Below are 24,069 nucleotides of genomic sequence, written 5' to 3' on the forward strand. Positions count from 1 at the left end.
TATGGGTATGAAAACATACAAATAAGAGCATATGTATCCAGACATATATCTCACTAAAAAAGTAGGTGGGCTCCCAAAGTGCTTAAAGTGATTGAAGTGCTGTTGAGTGTTGCTATGGTTTAAGACAGAGTGGCATTTTAGCTTACTGTATTTTCCGGCCACGTATGGTTCAAATGTAAATCGGATCTCAATTCAATTAAAAACAGGTGTGATAGTGATGTAGGGGGACTCAGGGCCCCACTGAGAGATTTTGAGGCCCCCAAAAGTGCATAGAGTGTGTAGAGTGCTGTCTTGAATGATACTTTGCAGATCACAGGCACATTTCCCGGGCCTCACTGATAAAAAGGTGCCCTCCCGATGAGCCAATTATGAATAGCAGAGTGCTGGCTGGACTGTGGCGTTGCAAGGCACTGGCACAAACCTGACTGAGGGGAAGTTAAACCCCCCAATGTACATGCAAAGAATTGAGGGGCATGTTATCCAGCACGGAGTTAAAATTATCGCCGCTTTAGCGGCAGAAAACTGCTGCTAAAGTGGCGATAATGGGCTTGATAATATGCCCTTGAGAATTCCAATAGAAGCCCATGTTGACACCAAAACATGGGCTACTATTGGAATTCTCAAGGGCATATTATCAAGCCTATTATCGCCGCTTTAGCAGCAGTTTTCTGCCGCTAAAGTGGCGATAATTTTAACTTTGTTACGTTCAATAAACGTCACAAGGTAAATAAAGTACTATCTGAATGGCTACATTGCAAATCGCAAGCACAATGCACAAGCCCAGCTAAAACGATATTAAACCCTGCAGTCTGCATTGCAGATCACAAGACCGAGCCTCACAAAAAAGGGGAGGGGGTGTTGAACACCCCTGTGTGCATGCAAAGGGTGATGTGCTTTCTAGAGTGCTGAACTGCGAATCGCAGGCACATTTCATGATGCATTCAGTTAACGCAATGATGACTATTGCAGTACAGAGGACAACTTGAGTAGAGAACCAGATCCCAGTTGATTTGGGGCGTGTTCAACCAGGCACAGACTTCGCGAACAGGTGTGGAGTTGGAAAATGCCTGATAGGTGCATTAATCAGGATGAACTAAATTGTTTAATGTTCTCTCAAGCACGTGCAAAAATTTCACGAATTTCCCTGCCCACATGGGATGCTCAGCAGAGAGACAGGCGATGACAGCAGGTCTGCAGGCGCGGATGCCCAGTGCCAGGAACTGAAGTTTTAAAAGAGCCTGTCCTTCAGCAGGGCTGATACAGATGATGTGCACATGGTTTCTTGCAGGTTTGGCAAACCCTCCACAGGTTTCTTGGACTTTCTCTTCTTTGTGCAGGTGTACAGTCCAGAATCGGTAGTCCTCCTAGTCTATATTGAATACGTTGTTACACATGCAGATGTTTGTGATCAGTTGCGGTCCCAATTTGTTAAAGCTTCCTAGAGCCAACCAGGTTTTGTTTGTCGGTTGGCCATGATGCCATTTTGGTGATTATCCTTTTGAAGTTAGCAAAGGAGGCAGAGGCGTAGCAAGGTCAGGTGGTACCCAGTGCCGAAAATTTCCTGTCACCCCGCCCACATTGAAATTATTAAAATAAGGGGAAAAAAATAGTTACATTTATTTTTGCCAAATTGTCACCCCCTCAGTGCCATTTTGTCACCGCCCTCAGTGATGATACCTGGGGTGGCCCGCACCCACCGCACCCCCTCCTATGCCACTGAAAGGAGGTGGAGGTTGCCCAAAATATGGCTGCCTGTAGGTTCTCAACCGTTTGTTCCAGATAAGCCTGGGCTGCAGAGTGGCTGGCAGTTTTAAATATCTCTATCCATAGTCAGTTCTCTAATGTATCAGTCAGTGTCTGTCGTAAAAAGTTTGGAACATATTTTCGGAAAGGCTGCTTTTCTTTCCAGGACTTAATGGTACAGGCCAACTGAGAGTCCATAGAGTTTTTTTGAGAGCTTGAGGAATGCTTTAGCATGGTGGCTGATTTTAACTTTAGCGTCTCTTTGTGTGATTGACAGTTTCTGTGCTTATCCACGAACATGCCGTGTTACTTATATTCCACAGAGGTGATGACAGCCAGACCATTACGGTGCCACCACCCTGGCTTATTGTTGTATCTGCCTATGATCATTATCCTTGTGTTCTCAAGGTTGATGGCGACCTCATTTTGATTCCTGTAGGAGTGGAGTGCATCTATAAGCCGCTAAAGTCCCTTCTGGTCCTGGATAAAAGGAGGGAATGTCTGCGTAGAGTAGGTAGCAGATTGGTTTAACTCCCAAATTAAGGGCATGTGCGTTCACTTCCCCAAGGGCTATAGAGAGGTCAGTGAGGAAAATGTTAAACAGAAGGGGCGCGAGGACACAGCCTAGTTTGAGCCCTGTCGATGTCAGCAATTTTCGTGGCAGGGATCTGCCGTCCCCCAGTTTAACTTGAAGCCGGCTGAGTACCAGTTAACTATGCTTTTTAATAGATGGGACTAAATATTCCTTGCCACAAGCTTCTCTCACAATAAGTTGCGTGGAACTGAAATGAAAGGTGCTTTGAAGTCCAGGAAACATAAATATAACAAGGATTTTTTTTTTAATGTTTTATCCACTAGTGATGTCAGTGCAAGAGGATTTCTGGTGGTTACCAACCCCTTTCTAAACCCCGATCGGTGGGGCACTATGTTATTTTCATCTTATGGCTATATATACAAAATCCAACATCAGATGTATATCAGTTCTTATAGCTTTTGGATGAAGTCTATAGGTACACGTGCCGATGTCTCATAAAAATCCCTAATGCCAGTGGCATAGCTAGACGTACTGCCACCCGGCGCGGCCCCTAAGTTTGCCGCCCGGGTGCAGTGAAGAGCAGGGTGGCACCCGACACAGATGACTTATTCCGGGGGAATGGCCGACGGATGAATTGTTCTCGGAGGATGGTGGTATCGACAAACACGACTCCCACCACCCCCAAAACAGTGTTGCCCAGTGCGGACTGCCCCCCAGCCATGCCACTACCCAATGTTTATAAACTATACATGAAGGCAGTTTCGTGAAGCCAATTTTAGAGCATTTGTTGTTCTTATAGACTATAAATGAAGATCAGTTCAGTGTCTGTAGTATACAGGAGAAGATTTCACACAAAGTCAGTGGTAAACCACAATGATTGCAATGTACAGGGGAAGATTTCGTAGCCAAAAAGCCAGACAAACCTCAGAGCTTATAGGCCAAAGGAAAAGATAATACGAATAGGTAGGTGTAAGACAAGCCTGGTGCTCACACGCTTCAGGACAGTATTTCATGCAGAAGCATGACGACAGAAAGCCCTAACTTACAAAAATACCCTGGCAAATTCACTGATAAGCAATTGACTGAATTAAGAGTCTTATTCAGAGTGAGGCAGCTGGGATACACTCTCACAAACACAGCGGCCATTCCATCCGCCAGACGACAAGTACATTATAGCCAGAGATATACTGGGAACCCAAAGCAGACCTGGCAATTTACTAGTACCCGCCAATGGTGAAACACTGGTTGGCCCAGGAGACTGGAAACGCTTGCTTGCTTTTTTTTCGATATTGCAGCACCACTGCAAAACATACCCCCAGTAACAAAACCAGCCTCCACCACTGCAAAACCGCCCACCGCCCTTCCAGCCTCCCGGGGAAATGCCCAATGCCTGGTACGGCCAGTCCGGCCCTGATTATAGCCTGAGGCACTAGTAATACAGTGGATGGGACATCAGCCAGGTTTGTGAGAGAGTATCCCCTTCACCAAACCGTGAATCAGGCCCCAGGCCTCTCCCATGCAAGGCCTGACATTTCTTGTGCGATCAGATGTGGAAGCAGAGACTGTGGTAACCTCTCTGGCAAACAATCATCTTTCCAAGGTTTCAGACTATTTACTTTTCAATTCGATTTTAGAAGCTTGGGCAGACAAAACAAACTCAGAACAGCATAACAACTAGAGCTGTAGAAGAAGGTCATTCTAATCACGGCAACAGCAAGATAGGAGGAAAAAGCCAAAACCTGAAGTGAGGAGCACTACTGCAATTCAGCAGACCTTAAGAGGCAGAAATGTTACAGTGAACAGCTTAGTTATCAGACGGCCAATCCAAGCTCTCGGTCTCAAAGCGCTGACAATCACACATCAAACAAACCAGTAATAAAGCGATCACACTGCTCAATGCGGAGGGGTTTGGAAGAAGAGGTGTCCTTACTGAGGATGGTATTCTGTATGTGTACCGTGACGTCACACTTCAGAGGCGCAGTGTGTGATGTCCTTGAACAGCTCTCTGCAAAGACCCACAGGCTGTGTGGAGACCCGAGAGCCAGCGATGAAACTGACATCCGCAGGTGATGTGTCCTTTAGTCAACATTACGCAGCCCTGCTCATCAGGCCATCAATATGCCTTTCATTTTAAGATGTATTTTCTCAGATTAAAAAGAGGGTTAATGAAGGTGCCGGCGACCAAACCGAGACATCTGACACTCATGCACCCACCACAGTCCACAAAGCCAGCACTATGGCAGAGAATCAACACATACCTAGGAGCGATTCCTAAACATCCCGGTATCTGGATTATTCGTTCCCAGGTAAGGGTTTGAGGGGTCAGACATGCTCTATGAACATCTTCACATTGTAAAATGGGCTTGGTTGATTAGAATTAGAAGACTGTCCATATCAATTTAATTCTCTTTTTATCTAATTTATGCTGACCTAATGTGTTTTATCCTTTTACTAAATGTACAGTCTTACTTTTTTCGACATGCTGTTTTTATCTTTTGTACTGCTTTTATGATATGTGCATATCGAAATAAAGCATCAATCAATTATCCTCAACGTGGCCTTGTAGTGCTGTGCACGCCTTGTCGTTGACCATCCTCCAACAGTGCTCAACAATCCAGTTCCCAGTTCTCCCTCCAGCTAAGCACATCGAACTTACTTTGAGACCAAAGCAAGCGACTCCGCGAAAAGAGAAAGTGGTGGTTGCATCGTTGTGAGAAAGTACTGTGGAAAATAAATACAAACTTGGTGAACATTATCGGCGCCATCTTGCCCCTTTTCACGCCCATTCGTGCGCGTAAGCGGCAGCCATTTTGAACACCATGGCCTCCCTGCCCCTCGCTGATAGCCAGCGCGTCTCTCTCTCTCTCTTAACCTCGCAAGCATTCCCCTCGCACATTGGCAACCCCCGCTCTCTCATGCCTTGGGTCATAAACCCCCCCTTCAGCGCAGCTTCAACACAGAATCCCATCCTGTTCCCAGTGCGACACCTCCCCTCATTCCTTTCATGGCCACAGACCCTTTTGATGCAAACCCCCTTTTCCTGTGTCCCCGTTTGTCTTCCTTGTTCCCAGGCCGCCACCTGGCCCTGCGGATACTGTTTATTACCCCGTACAGTAGGAAGCTTCCCCTCCCCATCAAAAGACCCTCGAGCCGATCAAAGCCCCCACCCTATGAGATCCGATCAACCCCATGCATTCCGTGAATCGGCGGAATGCCCTGCTGTGCAGCAACCATCACCTGTTGTGACCGGGGTGGGGAATCCAACTGTAAATGTATGTGGGAACGGGCCTGAAGGGGAGATTCTGAGGATGTTCTTTCAACTATCAACGTGTTGCGAGAATGTGTTATGTGCAATAAAGGTCATAAACCCTAGTATAAGAGGCCAGGCCTCAGAGATGTGGTTAGAGCACCTCGTGACGATACTTGCTGTCTGAATTGATGTGTTCTCCTCCGGAGAGAATAAAATCCTCGTTTCCTGCCTTCCAGTCTCCAGCGCCTGCTTCTTCATTGATTAACATTGGTGGGTCATAGAGGCGATACCGCCGGGCAACAAAAGGGGTCTTTGGTTACTGGTTGTCTTTGGAACCCTTTTTAACAATTGGCGTCCCAAACGTGGGGCCCATCAGCGACTCGTGGATCCAGTGGGAGAGGTCCTGACGACAGAGTGAACGACTGCAACGATCGGAAGGTACCCTGTCCGATAGACCCTCGTCTGACAGCCGATCATCCGAACTTCACTGGTTCCGAACAGACCTCTCTCGAGTGATCTGCGGTCCTGACTGGGAACCATCAGGAGTGCCACGAGAAGTACGAAGAGAAGAGGACGATCGGGCGCTGGATTCGGAAGACAAGAAACTGTCCATGCGGTCCGGGTAAGGTCGTGTAAACACGACGAATTGCGAAAGTGATAGATAATTGAAAGTGATTGATAATTGTTGAGAAAATACTAGTATTACTTTTTGTTAATTTATTTGGAGATTCACTGTCTGCAAACGGAGAAACAACAGGCTCTCCCTTTATAAACAGCGAAGGATAGGTACGCACCCGTCGGACCTATCTTTCTCCCCCATTGAACAATTGCCCCCCACCCCCCATTGATTAACTGTTATAGATTGTTTTCTGGAGATTCTCTGTCTGCAAACAGGGAAGAATAGGTCCCCTCTTTGCAGATAGTGAAAGGGTAGGTGACGCGAACCTTTGCGAGCCTACTTATTCTTCCCATTGACCATATTGATTTTTTATTTTTGACCTAACATTGATTGCTCAAGATTGGTTCATGAGGTATTCACTACGTGCAAACAACGTAGAATAGAAATATTCTGTCTAGTCTTTGCATGCAGCGATAAGATAGGTAGTGCTGACTATTATCCCATTGTGATCCGTCATGCCTGTCTTCTCCCCACTGGTTAGTAGCCTGTTTAGCCCGGACCGCTTATTAGAGATGAACCATCCGGCTCCGCTGGAAGGCACCCCTAATAAGGACATGTTCATGAAGCATGGATTAATCGCTATAGCCTATAGTGAGCTGTGGCATAAATATACGAAAAAGGATCGAGAAAGTCAGTGGCCACTGAGAGGATCCTTTGATCTTGACAAAATAGAAACGGTAGAAATAGCCCTTCGTAGGAATGAAACAACACCTATTATGCTCGATAGTCTCGGTATGTGGCGCAAAGAAGCCACACGACGAAGGGAAGGCGACGAATTTAGAAAAGGTGAAGGGACACGACGGACAACCCTCCAAACGTCTAGTAGGCAAAGGGAAGGGCCAGCGATGGCACGGTCCCGAGGAGTAGACATGAAAAGAGAACGGTGTAAAGGGGTGTGCCGACAAGTCAACCCCGGGACACAACGACCCGAAGGTAATCCCCCGACACTGCGCACAGGACGAATAGATTTAAAACAGAACCAATGTGCTTTCTGTAAATGCCTCGGGCACTGGAAAGCCCAATGCCCGACTCTGCAGAGCATAGGTAAGAACGGAGGGTCGACAGAAAGGACAGGCCGACAGAAAGGAAAAAGGCGCGAGATAAAAACCAATCAGACTAGTGCAGACAGAACAAACAGGACCACCCCGTTTGATTATGCTCGATGGCACAGATTTCGTCAGACCAATTTTAACGACATGTTAGAGTTCTGGGACTGATTGCTCTCTGTTGCTCCCCCACTCTGAAAAAAAAAAAAAAAAAAACACAACTGCAGGCCAGTGTAAACAACCCCCCGTTAGAGAAAAGACTCAAGAAAGCCAAGCGTCTATTATATAACTTAGGATTTAATTACGGTAAAGAAAACACACAACCAACAGTAAATAGAATAACTAGTAGAACTCTCTCTAAAACAAAACTTTACTAATAGGAAAAATACAAAACATATTATGCTCACTCCGGAAGTCCTCGAAATGTAACAGTTCGATGATCCCGCCCATCTGAAACACATAGCACGTGTGGGGCGGGGCCTGCCAGCAGCCGTGGGCCAAAAGAGATCGCCGGCGAGAAGGTACTGGAGGCTCCACAAAGCAGGCAATGAAATGGTCTTCCCATACTACCCTTCCAGGGATGGCGTCCCCCGGGCCACGAGTAGGGAGGGGGCGGCTGCAAATGACCCCCTCCCTCGTATCTCCTGGTCCGGCCATCACGAATTCCTCCATCGAACGGATGCAGGGTGGGCAGGGAGGGAGAGGCGACGCGGACGAGCCTCTCCCGCCTCCACAGGTAGGAGGCTCCCCTGCCCTGGCCCGGCGCCGATGTCCTCCAGCCGGGCGACGGCCATATACCTACGCTGCACAGGACATATCATGCCCGACTGGTATATTTTCGCAGCACAAGACATACACCGCCCGACTGGTATATTTACGCAGCACAGGACATACAATGTCCGACGGGCATACTTGCGGAGCACCGGACGTACAATGGTCCCCCAAGAGTCGGAATCAGGGGTGTAGGGTGGTCATCATGTGCACCCCTGATTCAAAGGGACGGCGTGGGATGCGCCGGGAGAGGGAGACGGCACAGACGAGCCTCCCTCACCTCCCCAGATGAAGGCTCCACTGCTGCACCCTGGCGCCCCGAACCAAAATGTCCTGCTCCAGCAGCATGATGCTCTGTCCTTCGCCATCACAAGAAGTTTCTTCCACTCCTGATGGATACGACAAAGGGTGGCTGCCGCAGGGTCTCGAAATGGCGTCTGGGCCCTCGAAAGGCGGGTCTAGGCCGCTGGAGTAACTTTGTCCGAAATTGCAACTCGGGCACTTGCCCACCTGGGCGCAGGCCCCCCCCCCCACCATCGACAAACATCCCTTCGACTTTGAAGATTCTACCAAAGTCCCAAGAGCCCTCAGCCCCTTCAGGCTTCCGGAGGGGAACAGCTGCATTGGTCACTAATGAAATAACCGCGGCACAGCAACAAGATGGCGGTGCTCTCGTGTCTGCATCAACTTCCGTCTGAACCACCCAGGAACATTATGGGCTAACGAACTCGAACAAGTTCCGGCTGAACATCAACACGACCCGGTAAGAAAGACTCTACCCCCTCCCTCTCTTGATTGACGGTCCACGCCACCAGCCCCTCTGTTAGCACAGTTTCTTTTTGAACTGCCGAAAAGGACCCTGGCCCAACCGCCAATCGTCGGGGACATTTTTTTGCCCCTGATGCTACTTCCGGACTAAACCGGCCTCGCCCAAAATGGCGCCGGTATCAATGGAAACTAACGGATGCCTCGTGGTATTCCTTAGCTAATGAAACTTGATGTACTAAGATATATATACGAACCATTGTGCACTCGATGAGAAAGGGAGGAGGGTTCACTTGGCGAACATGTGAGAGGGGTTCCGTAAAAAAATGTTGATTTCAATGAACGATTTATTTTTGATATTTATTGTAACTGGTACATAACGTCGCTTATGATGCACACCCACGGTTTACATCTAGGAAATGTGATTCCGATGAGCTTGACTGTGTTTCCATTTATGAACTGAAATGCCCCTGATTCCCTCGTCACGCAATGAAATGTTTTCAGTTACTTGCAAATAATAACTTAGGCCTTTCTTACATGTTCTTGTGCCACAAAATAACCCCCTACTGCACGTGCTTCCATCGTCGACATGTCCGGCCAAAATATGATTGCACTCTTCACATTTTACGTACTGAATAATTATGCAAATAAAGGTCTTCAAAACTATGAATAGGCATCACATACTTTTGTAAATGTGGGAATCAGTGGGAGGGTTTTTCTGTGCGCAACCGTTCTGCTCCTTTTTTTAAGGTTATCTGAGAAATGGTTGTTCGGCCCTGGATTAATGATCGAATCGAAGGTATGATACGTTGCCTCCAAAATATGCGACTGAACTCAGGAACTTACGTATGAAGAAGGACCTCGACTTCTGAGAATGGGTAAAGTAAAGCGGTGTGATTGATAAAATGCTATAAAGTTATGGTGGTTGAAGGTACTCAGGTACAGGGTTGAACGAAGAACTGATATGCCTTAGAACATCACAGCTTTAGGGAATGATTTAAGGATCCCGATGGCCGGATACATCTACAAAACCGGGTACCTCACGCTAGGCACCTCTGATCTTTTTTAGCGTTTCCCTACACACGATCCTTAATGCCATCCTCGAACCCCCCCCATGAACCACCTATCACATTGCCCGCCCCCTTAAACTTCAGAGACCAAGACCCTAAGGATTATACCCCGAAGAGATAAGTACGAGTATGCGGTAAGTAAAGGACTTTCGTGCCCGTACATTTGATGTGTTCGAATGTTGTCCCCCCACCCCCCCCTTTTTTCCCTCTGCAGGTTACATTAGAATCCCGATTAAGAGTATCGTAAGGGATCTGGAGCCACGTCACGCCCGATGCATGAAAACGGACTAACGCTGCAAGACGACACAAAAAGACGCCCTACCCAATGCACGACCTTTTTTGTACCTGATCTAATGCTCTTCTGTCCCAAAACTGCATGCTTTCTACATCCTAACACAGACCCGAAACGTCTAACGTTGGGTAACGCACTGAATAGCCCAAACAGTACATGGTCATTCTCCATGTCCCACGTGTACTGTTTGGCCTATTGTCTCTCTCTCTCTCTCTCTCTCTCTCTCTCTCTCTCTCTCTCTCTCTCTCTCTCTCTCTTTCTCTCTCTCTCTCTCTCTCTCTCACTCTTTCACCCCTCCACACTTTCCCTCTTCCTAGCGACTGGCACCTAATTGACGAACCTGGTGCACCTCCTGATTGGCCCCAAATACCACAAGTATTTGCACAAATTTGTCCTAAATAAAATTGTATCGGTACCACGTTACTACCTCTCCTTTTCTACTAAAATATGGATGAAATTTAAATTGACCAAAAGGAAAAGGACAGGTAAGACAACTAAGGTTCTCCAAATTTGACCCACAACCAGGGAACTATTTGTCAGTGGCTTCTATGATAAAATATGTCTGTGGTAATGCGACCATCCCCATTCCAAATTGTCCCCATACCCCAAACAGTAAGAAATGATCGAGACACCCCCGTCTTCCCAAAATGCCCCCAGTTTGGTATCAGCTGCCCTGAACGAGAGCCTGAAAAACGCCCCCTGCTCCAATTCACTGTGTTCCTAATTGTTTTCCATAAGATCCCACCTTCCCCGAGGATGAGTTTACTAATTATCGCAAACCACCCCCCCGAGTTTTTGTAGTAACCAGGTTGCGAGGATTTATATAGAAAGTTAGAAAAATGTGTGCAAAGTTAAGATTAGATCGAAAATCGAAAGAACTTGGTGCAGTAAGCCTTGTTGAAAATAAGATGTTTTGATGTAATGAAGACTTGTTTAGCCTATGTTCACCCCTCAGAAGGATGCCTAACAGACTGTGGTGAATAGCACGTTGTACTTTTTCGTAAAATACAAGATCCTGAAGACCAGCCTAGCCTTGCAAGACTCGTACTAGGGAAATGGGTCTCTACCAGAAGAACTGACATCTACTATAATAGACGTATGCAATGAATGAGTACCAGACCTCGTACCTATTACAAATGAACGTAATAATCATCAAAGCGCCAAAGAATTAGCCAACAAAAGGAGGTTGTAAGGAATCCAGCAAACCCATCATCAATTGTTTATACGTTAGCCGCAAAAATCTCAAATGTAGCGAGTGCTTACCCCAGTTGCTTGGTGTTGGGAGAGAAATAGATTTATGTAATTACCTTCTTCTGCAAAATCTCTAAAGACTGTCTTTTCAACACTCATTTAAGGGTATCACTGTCGGAGGAGAAAGAGACCGGATGTGGGAGCACGCGGCCTGACTGCGGATTGTGGAACATCAGCGACGGAGGCCGAGGCGAGACCACAGCAGTAAGGAGTCGCAGGACGGGGCACTGTTTCAGACAAAGCTAAGGAAAGGGCTGACCTGAAGCCCCTGCTCTATGATCAACGTGTGCCAAAAAGTCCCCGCTCTCTGAACATGGTTACGGACCCGCCTGTCGCAAACTCTCCGTCCCCCTGATCTGTTCCCGACTTGGCCTTGCTCCATCCCCTCCTCCTCCGACCTACCATAAGGACTGTTCACACCCGCACCTTTCCACCCGAACTCCCAAGTTCCTCCAAATCCTACTGAGCTACCCAGAGAAGAGTACTCCCTGCGTCAGAAGGGAGGGAGCTCCGACTAAGTAGACCACGAACTATGTTAAATCCCAGAACGGTGACCTAGAACTCCACCAAGGGTCGCCCCCGAAGAAAAGATAAACAAAGTCTGTGGTTCTGCCCGCTACCGAGCACCTTGAAGATGATGGAAACGCCAGATAAGAAGATGATGGAGGCAACAGGAAATACCCATCACAAAGACTCAAGAAACAAACAGACCCCACCACTCAAAGACAAATTGCACTTTCTTATCACCATCCTTTCTGCCTCCTACTAACTATGCACTGGGTTACGGAAGAAAATGCACCTGCTCCAAAATCGTAACGCATTTCTCCTACGAGGTCTGACGAAAACCAAACCAAATGCACCCCTCCCCGCAGACCCCCAACGACTCAATCCACATGAACATTTCTGTTGATAGATAATCCAGGTGCTCAACAGTGCCAACAGAAGACGGCATAGACACTGAGAACTCTGATTTTTATTTTTTATTATATCTCATTTCTCTCCCAACCACCATTGGACTGACTATGCTCCCGCCGAGTACAAAAAGGACTTACTTATATGATAACTTACCAGTTCTTATTCCAAATGACTATAAGTATCTATGATCTGTACCCAACGCCCTCGCTACGTACTTCTAGTCTGATATTGCATTACGATGACTTTTTCTGCAACCAACTTAACGATGAACCCGCCTACTAGATGACGAGATTTTTCAATATGGTGTTTATAATGTGATGTTTATGTACAGTTCTTTTGCCTAAGTCCCCTCTCCCTTACTTATGATCGCTGCATATAGGTGTAGATAGGAAATAGGCCAGCAAGATGTCTTGGAAATGTTAAAGGGAGGACTGTGGAAAATAAATACAAACTTGGTGAACATTATCGGCGCCATCTTGCCCCTTTTCACGCCCATTCGTGCGCGTAAGCGGCAGCCATTTTGAACACCATGGCCTCCCTGCCCCTCGCTGATAGCCAGCGCGTCTCTCTCTCTCTCTTAACCTCGCAAGCATTCCCCTCGCACATTGGCAACCCCCGCTCTCTCATGCCTTGGGTCATAAACCCCCCCTTCAGCGCAGCTTCAACACAGAATCCCATCCTGTTCCCAGTGCGACACCTCCCCTCATTCCTTTCATGGCCACAGACCCTTTTGATGCAAACCCCCTTTTCCTGTGTCCCCGTTTGTCTTCCTTGTTCCCAGGCCGCCACCTGGCCCTGCGGATACTGTTTATTACCCCGTACAGTAGGAAGCTTCCCCTCCCCATCAAAAGACCCTCGAGCCGATCAAAGCCCCCACCCTATGAGATCCGATCAACCCCATGCATTCCGTGAATCGGCGGAATGCCCTGCTGTGCAGCAACCATCACCTGTTGTGACCGGGGTGGGGAATCCAACTGTAAATGTATGTGGGAACGGGCCTGAAGGGGAGATTCTGAGGATGTTCTTTCAACTATCAACGTGTTGCGAGAATGTGTTATGTGCAATAAAGGTCATAAACCCTAGTATAAGAGGCCAGGCCTCAGAGATGTGGTTAGAGCACCTCGTGACGATACTTGCTGTCTGAATTGATGTGTTCTCCTCCGGAGAGAATAAAATCCTCGTTTCCTGCCTTCCAGTCTCCAGCGCCTGCTTCTTCATTGATTAACATTGGTGGGTCATAGAGGCGATACCGCCGGGCAACAAAAGGGGTCTTTGGTTACTGGTTGTCTTTGGAACCCTTTTTAACAGTACCAGCATGGAAAAATATGGAATGAGAGAAAAGGGAGGGAGAGAGAGGGGGGGGAGATAAGAGGGGGGGGAGAGATAAGGGGGGTGGGAGAGATAAGGGGGGTGGGAGAGATATGGGGGGTGGGAGAGAGAGGGGGGAGAGAGAGAAAGTGTGTGCATTGTTTATGTGTACTGTACCTTATTATGCTCTTGTATCTGATGTAACTTGTAACGCTATGATCCTAAATGTAAAGCGCTCTGATACCCTCTTGGGTCAAGTTTGCGCTATATAAAACTTCATAAATAAATAAATGTGTGTCTGTCTGTCTGTCTGTCTCTGCTTCTGCAGGGCCACATAGAAGCTTTCTATAGACCCAGGCCTCTGTTGGGAGCAACCCACCGGACTTTGAAACAGAACCCGTATGTAGCACTGGTCTTCGTTCCGCCCTCCAGTCCTAAGTGCCTCTGTACTCTTTGGAGTCTAAGGCACGGCGAGTGATAGAAAGAGCCGATTTACCAGCTCAGGCAGAGGCACCTGTCGAGCAACCTCGGATAACATGACACACACAAACTGGTGACAGGCAAGAACTCGACACACTGCCCTGTGGACTTCAGAGCGTACTATGTAACAAAATAAGTGCCGGGGGGGGGGGGGGGGGGGGGGGGGGGGCTGGTCAGGAGGCCACTGCAGCTTACACCACCCACTGCCCCTGCCAGTGCTGCCAATGACAGTGCCAACACACCTACTAACCATCACACTCCTCCTGCACGTGTGACACTTCAGACTATTCCAGGCCCCAAAGCTATAAGAATAGCCTGGGTGGCAGGTGTTGGTTATTTTAACGTGTATTGGATTAATAAACAACGGCTGTTACGCTCATCTCTTAATAAAACAAACAGCGCCACCATGTGGCGAGCACCGGAACCCACCAAATGAAGCTCATCTCCAAGGGGTACGCAGACCCTCGCAGCAGAGCAGGGCTGGCTGCCAGTGTGTGAGGTAGGGGGTGCCCTTAGCATGCAGTACTGTGCACAGTCACCATACTGTGCCCTCTAACCTTAGACGTCACGTGGACCCCTACTGTTCAGCCCTATCGGCCACCTCCGCGCAGGACATTGGGCCCTCGCTGCACAGCAGTACTGGCCCTCGCCAGTGAGACTGGGCTTCACCGTGTATGAGTTGGGCGAGGAATCTCAAAATACAACCCTGCGGATGCTCAGCACCCAGCACTGTTGCCCCTCCCTGTGAGCCCTCGCCACAAAGCACCCTGGGTCCACACACTTCACAGATGCGGCCTCTCCTGAAGAGGGAGCCATGAAATCCCCCAGCGTGGACAGAAGCAGGACGAGTAAAGATGGACAGACAGGACTGGGCTGCAGAGCGGGGATGGGGGCCTGGGGGCTCAGTTCCAAAGCTTCAAAGAACAGAAGCGAGGCTGCAGCATCCCGACCGAGCCCCCACTGACCCCTCCCTCCCAGAGCCGGCCTCTCCTCCGCCGGCTCCTCCTGCGGGCTCTTATTGGGACCACACCTGCTGCCCACTAAGATGCTTTGAAGTGGAAGCGCGCATCTCAAAAGCAAGGGAAATACAGACACGCGGAGGAAGGAGCGTACAAAGGAACGAGGAACACGCCTGAAGGGAAGACGACAGCCAGACCCACACGCAGGCAGAATACAACTAGAGGAAAGAGACACAAAGGCAGAAACAGCTCAGAGACACCACAGTCTTTCAGGGCAGTGCACGCTATCGCCCATTGCACCAGACGCATCCTCGGCTCCTATAGGGGCTGCTTAGCAACAGGTGGACCAGCAGAATCAAGAGCCGTGGGAGAAACAGGGCACTTGCATGAGCAATGCACAAGTCCAAACACATTTACCTTTCAAAGTAAACACGCGTTTGTAACGCAATCGGACTCGCATTTGTAAAAGTTAGAGCTATTGGCGTTCAATGTTTTTTACTTATGTTTATATGTGAGGACATGCTGTAATAACAATAGCAGGAAACAACATGGAAAGGGGGGGGGGTCCTATAATACACTTTAAGTAAGTATGGTTTGTGTGGGAGAATCACCATTAACCATGGCACTATTTAACACAGTTTGGCGCAAGTGAGGGGTGTGGGGAAAGATTCTGAAGCCGTTTTTCGAAGGTCGAGTTTGGCTACAGAGGGTTGAAGGCATGATTGGATTACAGAGTGAAGGATGTTGCACCTGTGAGTAGTTTCTTAGCACGGCCAGTAGCTTCAGAGAAATACATGGAAGCATTTTGCAACAGAAGAGAGAGGAATGACACAAAGAGGGAGTATATTAATTGACCACTGCACGTGTTGAGAGTGAAACACCACTCTTAGTGACAGCCTGCAAACACAACAAGCCACAATAACTAAACAAGCACGAAGCGCGCTGTTGTTGAAGCAGCGGGCGCCATGCCAATAAAAGGCACGCGGCCGCACAAGCCCCCTGACGTAAGAGCAGCAGCTTTGAGGCAGTTTGCTGGCACTGCTGTGTCAACAAAGGTAGATTCCAACATGGAACTTGAGGTCCCCAAGTTAAAACACTGACAGTGTTGACTCAGCCTTTCTTGTTTCTGAGATTGATGGAATGAGTGGCATCAGGGCTTTAAGTGGGATGAAAAAACTGGAGGGTCTCTCAAAGGGGCGTGGTCAATGTAATTAGGGGCGTGGCTTTAACACACGCTAAAAAATCTGTGTTTAGCATAGTGTGCCGCCCGACTTGTATTTTGCTGTTCCTGTCATTGCATCCAAATATGTGAGACAACAAGTCACATTACACCTACAACAAGTAAGGACTATTGGCTTTGTCAATGGTTATTAGTTGCATAAGATAAATAAGCTGCAACTATGGCTGGTTACATATAACATTGAAAAAGCTTCCAATTGAAGCCCTGGTGACCCTATCGCAATGCTGCTGCTCTAGCGTTTCAGAAATAGAAGGAAATCCAGAAAGAAAATGACTCTTTAAAGGATTTCCCTTCCACTACACCGCTCACCTGACATGACGTCATGCCGCAACTTCTCCCCTAGTGAGAAGTGAGCAATGTGAGCACGTACACACCGATGTGCCTGCTGTCTTGAAACGGGTCTCTATCAGGCTCTGTGCGCCCTGGCACTTTTTTTCTGGACTGCACTGGCAGCAAAATGCTGTCACTGCAGTCCGGAAAAAAACGGTGCGCCTGTGCCAGGGCTCAAAACAGAGCCCGATAGAGACCCGTTTCGAGGCCCCCTTTAAAAAACTGCCGGTGCTCAGACCCCTTGAGACCCGGCCCACTTAAAGCCCTGAGTGGCATTGAGTTGATTGCATCATCTGACTTGTATTGTGCATTTGAGCTATTCCATGCTTTGAAATAAAAGGTTTTTGCAAAAAGCCATCATTAAGGCGGCCTTATTTTCTAGAGATGTAAATGGCAGGCTAGATTTGCACTCTTTGGGTGCAGAATGTATCATTTCATGGCTCCCAAGGACTCCGTTTGGAGAATCCACCTAGTATTTCACAGTGCTCCAAAAAATACATCTCAGTGGAAAGTCCTATGAGGATCAGGATTTCTGGACCTCCATTGCAACTGGCTCAGAGATATTGATGGCTCAACTATCCCCATCAACCCAAATAACATAATGCAGCGTTTACATAATTCTATATATAATGTTCATGTCTACCGTAGTCCCTGCCATACTCAGGGTCAGTGCCAACAGCGATCTGCGCTGCTGAGTTGGCCGGTGCGTAAGTAACAATAGACAGCGAGTGGCTGAAAGGCACAACCTGCCCTGTTGGCAGCATCAGGTACACCACTCCGTCTGCTGAGGTTTTCAGTATTTATAACATACACAAACGCATAGAATGCCTGCTGAGTGGCTCAATTTTAAGAGGCGCTGCATAAGGCTAGAGTGTGAGAGGGACAGACGTTGACGCACACATGCGCACACACGAGAGGTCCTCAGATGGCATTTTATGCACTTGTGTACGTTAGAAATACTGAAAACATCAGCAGAAGGAGCGGTTTACCTGAGGGACAGACGTAGACATACACGCACACGAGTAGTATTTTCACAGCCGCACTCTGCGTCAGCGCTATAAATGTACAAACTGCACTCTTGGGCCCGCAGACCTGTTTTGTTTGTATTTTTACTTCTAGAAGATACTCAGAGGTACTGAGACTGTGCCCTACCCAGTGCCAGGTCAGACCCTGTGAACAAGAACGACAAAGGAATGGGCTGCACCAAAAGCCTCAGCAGTCCTTTGGCAAGAGAGCGAAAGAAGCTGTCCCAGACCAAAGAAGACAAGCATTTGTAATTAAATCAGTCTCAAATTTGGGACCTTATATGTATTTAGCTATGCAGCATATTAGTCTGGGTGCTGAAACATCTACTGTTCTTTAACATGGAGGGAAAGTAAGCACCAAACTGCGTGACACGCCATGTATGGGAACATATGGAGAAAAATATTGTCTTTCAGTTGGTAATGGTATAGTCCAAAGCTCTGTTTTTAAAATAAAATCAGGGCTTTCGTGGTCAGATCACTGAAAATACAAGATTTTGAAAAAATATTGTCTACTGGTGCTCGTGGAAGACAATTTCTATGGACTGGAATCTAAACAATGCTAAAGTGAGTCTGGTATTTTACTGACCTCTGCTGGTCGTTTTCTATCAAGAAAGTTAAATAGAGGTAGTTGCCAGAAAAATAAAAAAAAGAAAGTCCCTCAGCAGGAAGCAATTTTGGTATTTTAATGACCTCTGCTGGTCGTTTTCTATCAAGACAGTTAAATAGAGGCAGTGGAACAGGAAAAAAGTCCCTACGCGGAAGCAGAAAAGTCCTAGGGCTGATCTCCAGAGCCCACAAAGTACTTGCACAGTACATACACATATAAGTATATATAAGTATATACTAAAGTATATACAAGAGGTCTTGAATGCTCGACCTAAAAACGGCACCAGCCGACCAGGATATTGCCTGGTACCTGTGAGGGCAGTCGGCCATGATTTCACACCGGGAAACCTAGGATCAATCCCGACTTCCCTGCCTGACCGACATGCGTGATTGTAGGCATTTACTTTATTTACCTTCTTTTCCTTTAGGTTCACAACTGAGCGCATCATCAAAACACGTTAGAATGTGCGCTGTACACACCCACTCTAGAATATGTTTTAACAGACTTTAATGTTACTCCACTTGTAATAACAACAGACACTACATGTACGGTGCATGACAACTGCCCTGTCTCTTGGTTCACTGATGGCATAGCGTCAGAGCCGAGTGGGTGGGGAAGGGGCGCAATTAATGTTTCAAATTCATGTTTAGAAATTCAAATATTGTAAAAGGTTACAATGTGGTGAAACAGTCTAATATACTCAATGAAGTGACACGCGCCAGAAGGTAAAACACTTCCATTTTGAAGAGTTTTATTCTATTGTTACACGACCATCTGCATGTCGTGTGCTGCTGGGACGGCCGAGTGAGGCCGACGCACGGGCTCTCCGCATTAACCTGCAGCTCTCCCACCTCCGAGGCCGCAGATCAGAAAGGAGATGCATTTGTTGGGCTGTCTCTGCTGCTGACAGTGTGGGCCTAGTGGCAGGACAGGGTTGAGGTTCACAGATAGAGCTGTTAGCGTTATTACTGGATACCAGGACATGCAGAAAGGTGGGAGACCCTGGGTACCCTGGTGTTTTAGGAGATCTGTGAACCCCAAAACTGAAAATTGGGGTGTGATTGATCGTGACTGATGCACACTGATAGAGCTTGGTGAGACCCATCGTGGCAGTCCAAGGCTGGGGGGCACTGTCAAAGCTCCAGATGAAGGGACTGGAGGGAGGTCAGGAGGTGGCGGGGAAGCGCTCCTATTGGCCAGCTAATCCCCTCAGCTGACTCATCACAATAGTCAAGGAGTAAGTGACCCCCCCGACATTACTGCTGTGTCAACAAAGGGAGACTCCCACATGGATCCTCAGAGTCGGAGGAAGTGGCGGAGTGGTTAAAGCTGCCGACTCGGAAGCCGAGGATCCCTGTTCGAGCCTCTGTGCCGGCTCAACATCCTGTGAATCTGGGCAGGTTACTTAATCTCCCCCGTGCCTGCTCTATATAAATGTATTCTTTTTTTGTCTTTAAAGCAAATATCGTGGTGAGTCGGGCAGGCAGTGTTGTGGGAGGGGCGAAGGAGTGGGGATAGACAGCACAGGGAGATTAAGTATGAGAAGCAGTAATGTAAATAAATAAGCGCAAGGTGCATTGTTGCTGAAGCAGAGGGCACTGTGCTCATAAAAAGGCACGCAGTCGAACAAGTCCCCTGACATAAGAGCAGTACATTTGAGGCAAATTGCTGGCACTGCTGTGTCTATAACGGGAGACTCCAACATGGATCCCCAGAGTGAGAGGAAGTGGCCCAGCAGTTAGAGCATCAGACTCGGAAGCTAGGGATCCGTGTTCAAGCCACAGCGTTGGCTTAACATCCTGTGAATCTGGTAAAATCACTTAATCGCCCCCTACCCGTGCTATATAAATGCACTAATTAAAAGAAAATTAAAACAGCAATTGCAGCGATCCCACAGGGGTGGTGGGGTGGGGCAAGCAGTGTTCTGGGAGTGGTTTGGGGACAGCAAAGGGAAATTAAGTGAGGGGAAAATGAAGCTGCCAAAGCCAAGTAAACAAAACACTTAACAAGCAGAGCCATTCCAACAAAAAAGAAAAGAGTGCTCTCAAAGCTCTCTACATAACCTCACGAGTAAGAACACACGTAACAGGGGCAGTCCTCATGGGGGGATACAAAAGTCCAAAAAGTGGGACTACTAATTGTATCCACTAAACAAAAGCCAGCATTTTCAAAGGAAAGAAAGAGGAACCAATTAAAAAGATGGGTGGTGCTCCAAGCCCATGTTCTGAATAAAGCATGTCTCGAAGAGACAGCACATGCGCTGTCTAGGTGAGACCTAAAAATCACATATGCTATTGAAGTCACCCATTGACATCCACATGAGGAACAGCAGTGCAGCTTCTACCTGTACTGAATGAGTCCCTCACCATGCCGCATCCCCATCTTCCCATCCCAGATGTGATTTGAATTATCAGGTGACACCCATTATAGGTGACACGATTAAGAATTATATGCTCCCAGTCAGCAGTGCACCGTGCTACTGGAGTTGAATTACACAGACAACACACTCAGTACTGCCAGACAAGAAAATACAACAGCCCCTTCATGAGGATAGACTGAAGGCCGCAACCTTCCGCAGGGCGGAACTCCAACTAAGTATGGCACCCTATTATAGTAGTAGAAATTGTAGCTCGATAACTCCTAGTCCAAGCATGCACACACACACACACTGCACTTCTACTTATCAGCTCACAGCCACTGATGGAGGCACTTTACACCTCCCCAGAGGAAGCCATGTTCTCACCTTGGTATGGAGCTTCGCAAACTGCTTGTCATCCAGAGGACTCTGGGTGTAAACTCTCCTCTTATATCGGAACTGTGAGGGAGATGAAAGGGAAGGAAAAAGAAATACAAATGTATTATTCAACTGTTTCAGCTGTAACACAAGTTTACTGAAAAGTTTCTAGCTTTATGATGACATGAACGCACAAAATGGTCCACACAAGAATCAATCCCTGGCCACCAAAAGGACTCCTTTGATCGTCTTCTGGTAAAAGAAATCACCAGATGCCCCTCATGAGCTATCTCAAGAAGAGTATTCCTGATAGAAAAAGGCGGAACAATTTTGTCTCCTCTAAGAACTAACTCATTCTCCACAGCAAGTTCTTCCTGAACCTTAAAAAAACCCATCATATTTCCAGACAATTTCCTCTGTTCCGGCCAAACATGTGCAAGATAATCCTTGACATTGCACAATTCCAAATCTTTACTCATTTCCTTTAACCAGACATCCTCTTGCAAGGATGACCATTCACCACAAACCAGATTAACATCACACATGGTAAAAGCAACCTCACACTCATCCTCAATAACCACTTCAGGACAGTTCATATCAGAAACTAGTCTTGACATGCAATCTGCATGTACATTCGCCTTACCTTGAACATACTCAATTTTACACTGAAAAGACTGCAATCTTGAAGCTAATCTTGCAAGACGCGCCAACATAGTCCTGCCTCCACCAGGAGCCATGAGAAAAACAAGAGGCTTATATGTATGTATGTATGTATAAACCGTTTTGTAACGCGCTCCGTTACTTGGGAGTATCCTGCGCAAATTGGGAAAGGCAGAGAAAAGAGCAGCAAGAAAACAACTTAGGTTACACTCCTGAACAGATGAGTTTTCAAGTTTTTCTTGAATTGAGCCACAGATTGCATGGAGCGCAAATGGAGAGGGAGCGTTCCAGGCCCGAGCCGCGACCACAGCAATCGATTGACCGCAGAGTCTTGCTCGCTTAAAACGGGGAAGAGACAATTTAAACAGAGTAGATGATCTGAGGGTACGGGCGGGGGCATAGAAGGCAAATCTGTTTCTCAAATATGCAGGGCCTTGATCGTGAATTGCTCTAAACGCAAGCACCAAGGATTTAAACAGGATGCGCTGGGATACGGGGAGCCAGTGAAGAGTGCGCAAATCAGAACACACACTCTTCCATCTTGGGACGTTGAATAGGAGACGGACAGCAGCATTCTGGATAATTTGCAGGCGTTTAACCAGGTAGGTCGGAATGCCACTGAACAGTGCATTTGCGTAATCCAACCTTGCCAGTATGAGGGCCCGAGCAACAGTCTCCTTGGCATCCCTAGGGAGCAAAGGAAAGAATTTGCGAAGCATTCTCAACATGGCAAAGCAGGTTCCCGTGAGCTTCTTTATATGGTCCTCGAATCAAAGGTCCTCCCCAAACCAGATGCCAAGGTTTTTCGCGGGCCCCCCATCTCTTTGGGACTGGGAATGTTCGGGGCCACAGCGTATTCCTGAACGAGGGGGGAAAGGAACCATAAAAGAGCACCTCGGATTTGTCCTCATTGCATTTCAGCTGGGCCAAGGTTAACCAGCGAAATACTGAGGACAAACACAGATGGACTGCAGACGTATCTAAAATGTCGTCTGGCCAGGTGAACAGCAGCTGAGTGTCATCTGCGTACCCTATAATCTTAGCCCCATACTGTTCCGCTAAATAAACCAAGGGGGTGATGTAAATGCTGAACAGTAGGGGACTAAGAGTGGATCCCTGAGGGACCCCCGTGAGGAGTGATTTAGGCTCTGAGGCGTGGGGCGGCATCCAGACCTGCTGTGTCCTATCCGATAGAAAAGAGGACAGCCAGGCCAAAACAACCCCACCAATACCAATAGCAGACAGCCTGGGGAGGAGGAGCTCGTAAGGGACGGTATCGAACTTAGCAGAGAGGTCCAATAAAATCAGGACCGCTCTGCCGCCTCCGTGCAGACATTCCCGGATAGACTCCGTCATCTCCACCAGCGCAGTCTTGGTGCTATAGGACGCCCTGAAACCCGATTGGGCAGGATGAAGGGCATTGGAGGATTCAACAAAACTCTCCAATTGCTGAAGAACCACTTTCTGACAGATTTTAGCGAGTGCTGGCAAAAGGGATATGGGACGATAATTCCCTGGGACCGTAGCGTCCAGTCCCGTTTTTTTCAGGAGCGGCAGAAGTTTGGCTCGTTTCCAACCGAGAGGAACCTCGCCAGAAGCCAGAGAAAGATTCACTATCTGAGTGATCTCACTACAGACAGTTTCCGCCACCTCCGAAAGCACTCGGGCTGGGCACGGGTCAGCGGGAGAGCCGGATTTCAGGGACTGAAGAAGAGGTAGTACAGCACACTCAGCGACTTGCGCAAAGTTAGTAAGCTGTTGCCCAGAGCACGGGCATTGTGTGGAACAGGAGTCGGCCGCTAAACAGTCCACGGGCAGCGCCGAGAGTAGGTCCTGCTGAATCCTAGCTATTTTGCTGATGAAAAAGGTGGACAAATCCTCGCACCATTGCGCAGAGGAAGGAAGAGTAGCAGCATCAGCAACAGGGGATACAAAACTTTTGACAATGGAGAAAATCTCTCTACTATTGTTATCTGCTTTAGCAATACGCACTGCATAATAATTCCCTTTAGCAACCTTAATGGCGGCATAATAATCTTTTTGAGCTGAGCATAGGACAGACTTGGCCTCAGAACTATACCCACATCTCCACGCTCGTTCTAATTTTTTACAGCCTAGTTTAAACTCCCTCAGCTCGGGAGAGAACCAGGGTTGGGAGGGAGAGCGTCGGAGTCTAGACACGGTAGTGTGTTTAGTGGATACAGTAGCCGCCTGCAGCACCCACTCATTAAACCCGCAGACCGCCTCATCCAGGACCACCGTGGGTTGTGGGCGGGCTCCAGATAGGGCCTTTCTGAACACGGGCAGGTTGACCTTTTGGGTATGGCACATGGGGGGTGTTTGACCAATTTCCACCATCTCCCACGCGAACCTGACCAGGTCATGTCGGACCAGGTTACTTTTTCTACG

General features: G+C 47.8%; 1 protein-coding gene across 1 annotated transcript in view; it reads right to left on the bottom strand.

Annotated features, from left to right (window-relative positions):
- SHANK3 (SH3 and multiple ankyrin repeat domains 3) overlaps positions 1–24,069 on the bottom strand; it is a 1,483,929-nt gene that overhangs the window by 1,422,570 nt on the left and 37,290 nt on the right. The window contains exon 3 of the mRNA XM_086918824.1: positions 21,010–21,081. The gene's annotated coding sequence lies outside the window, so the exon portion shown is untranslated. The remainder of the gene's footprint in view (positions 1–21,009; positions 21,082–24,069) is intronic.

Source organism: Lissotriton vulgaris, chromosome 1_1, assembly GCF_964263255.1.
Source record: "Lissotriton vulgaris chromosome 1_1, aLisVul1.2, whole genome shotgun sequence".
Classification (NCBI taxonomy): domain Eukaryota; kingdom Metazoa; phylum Chordata; class Amphibia; order Caudata; family Salamandridae; genus Lissotriton; species Lissotriton vulgaris.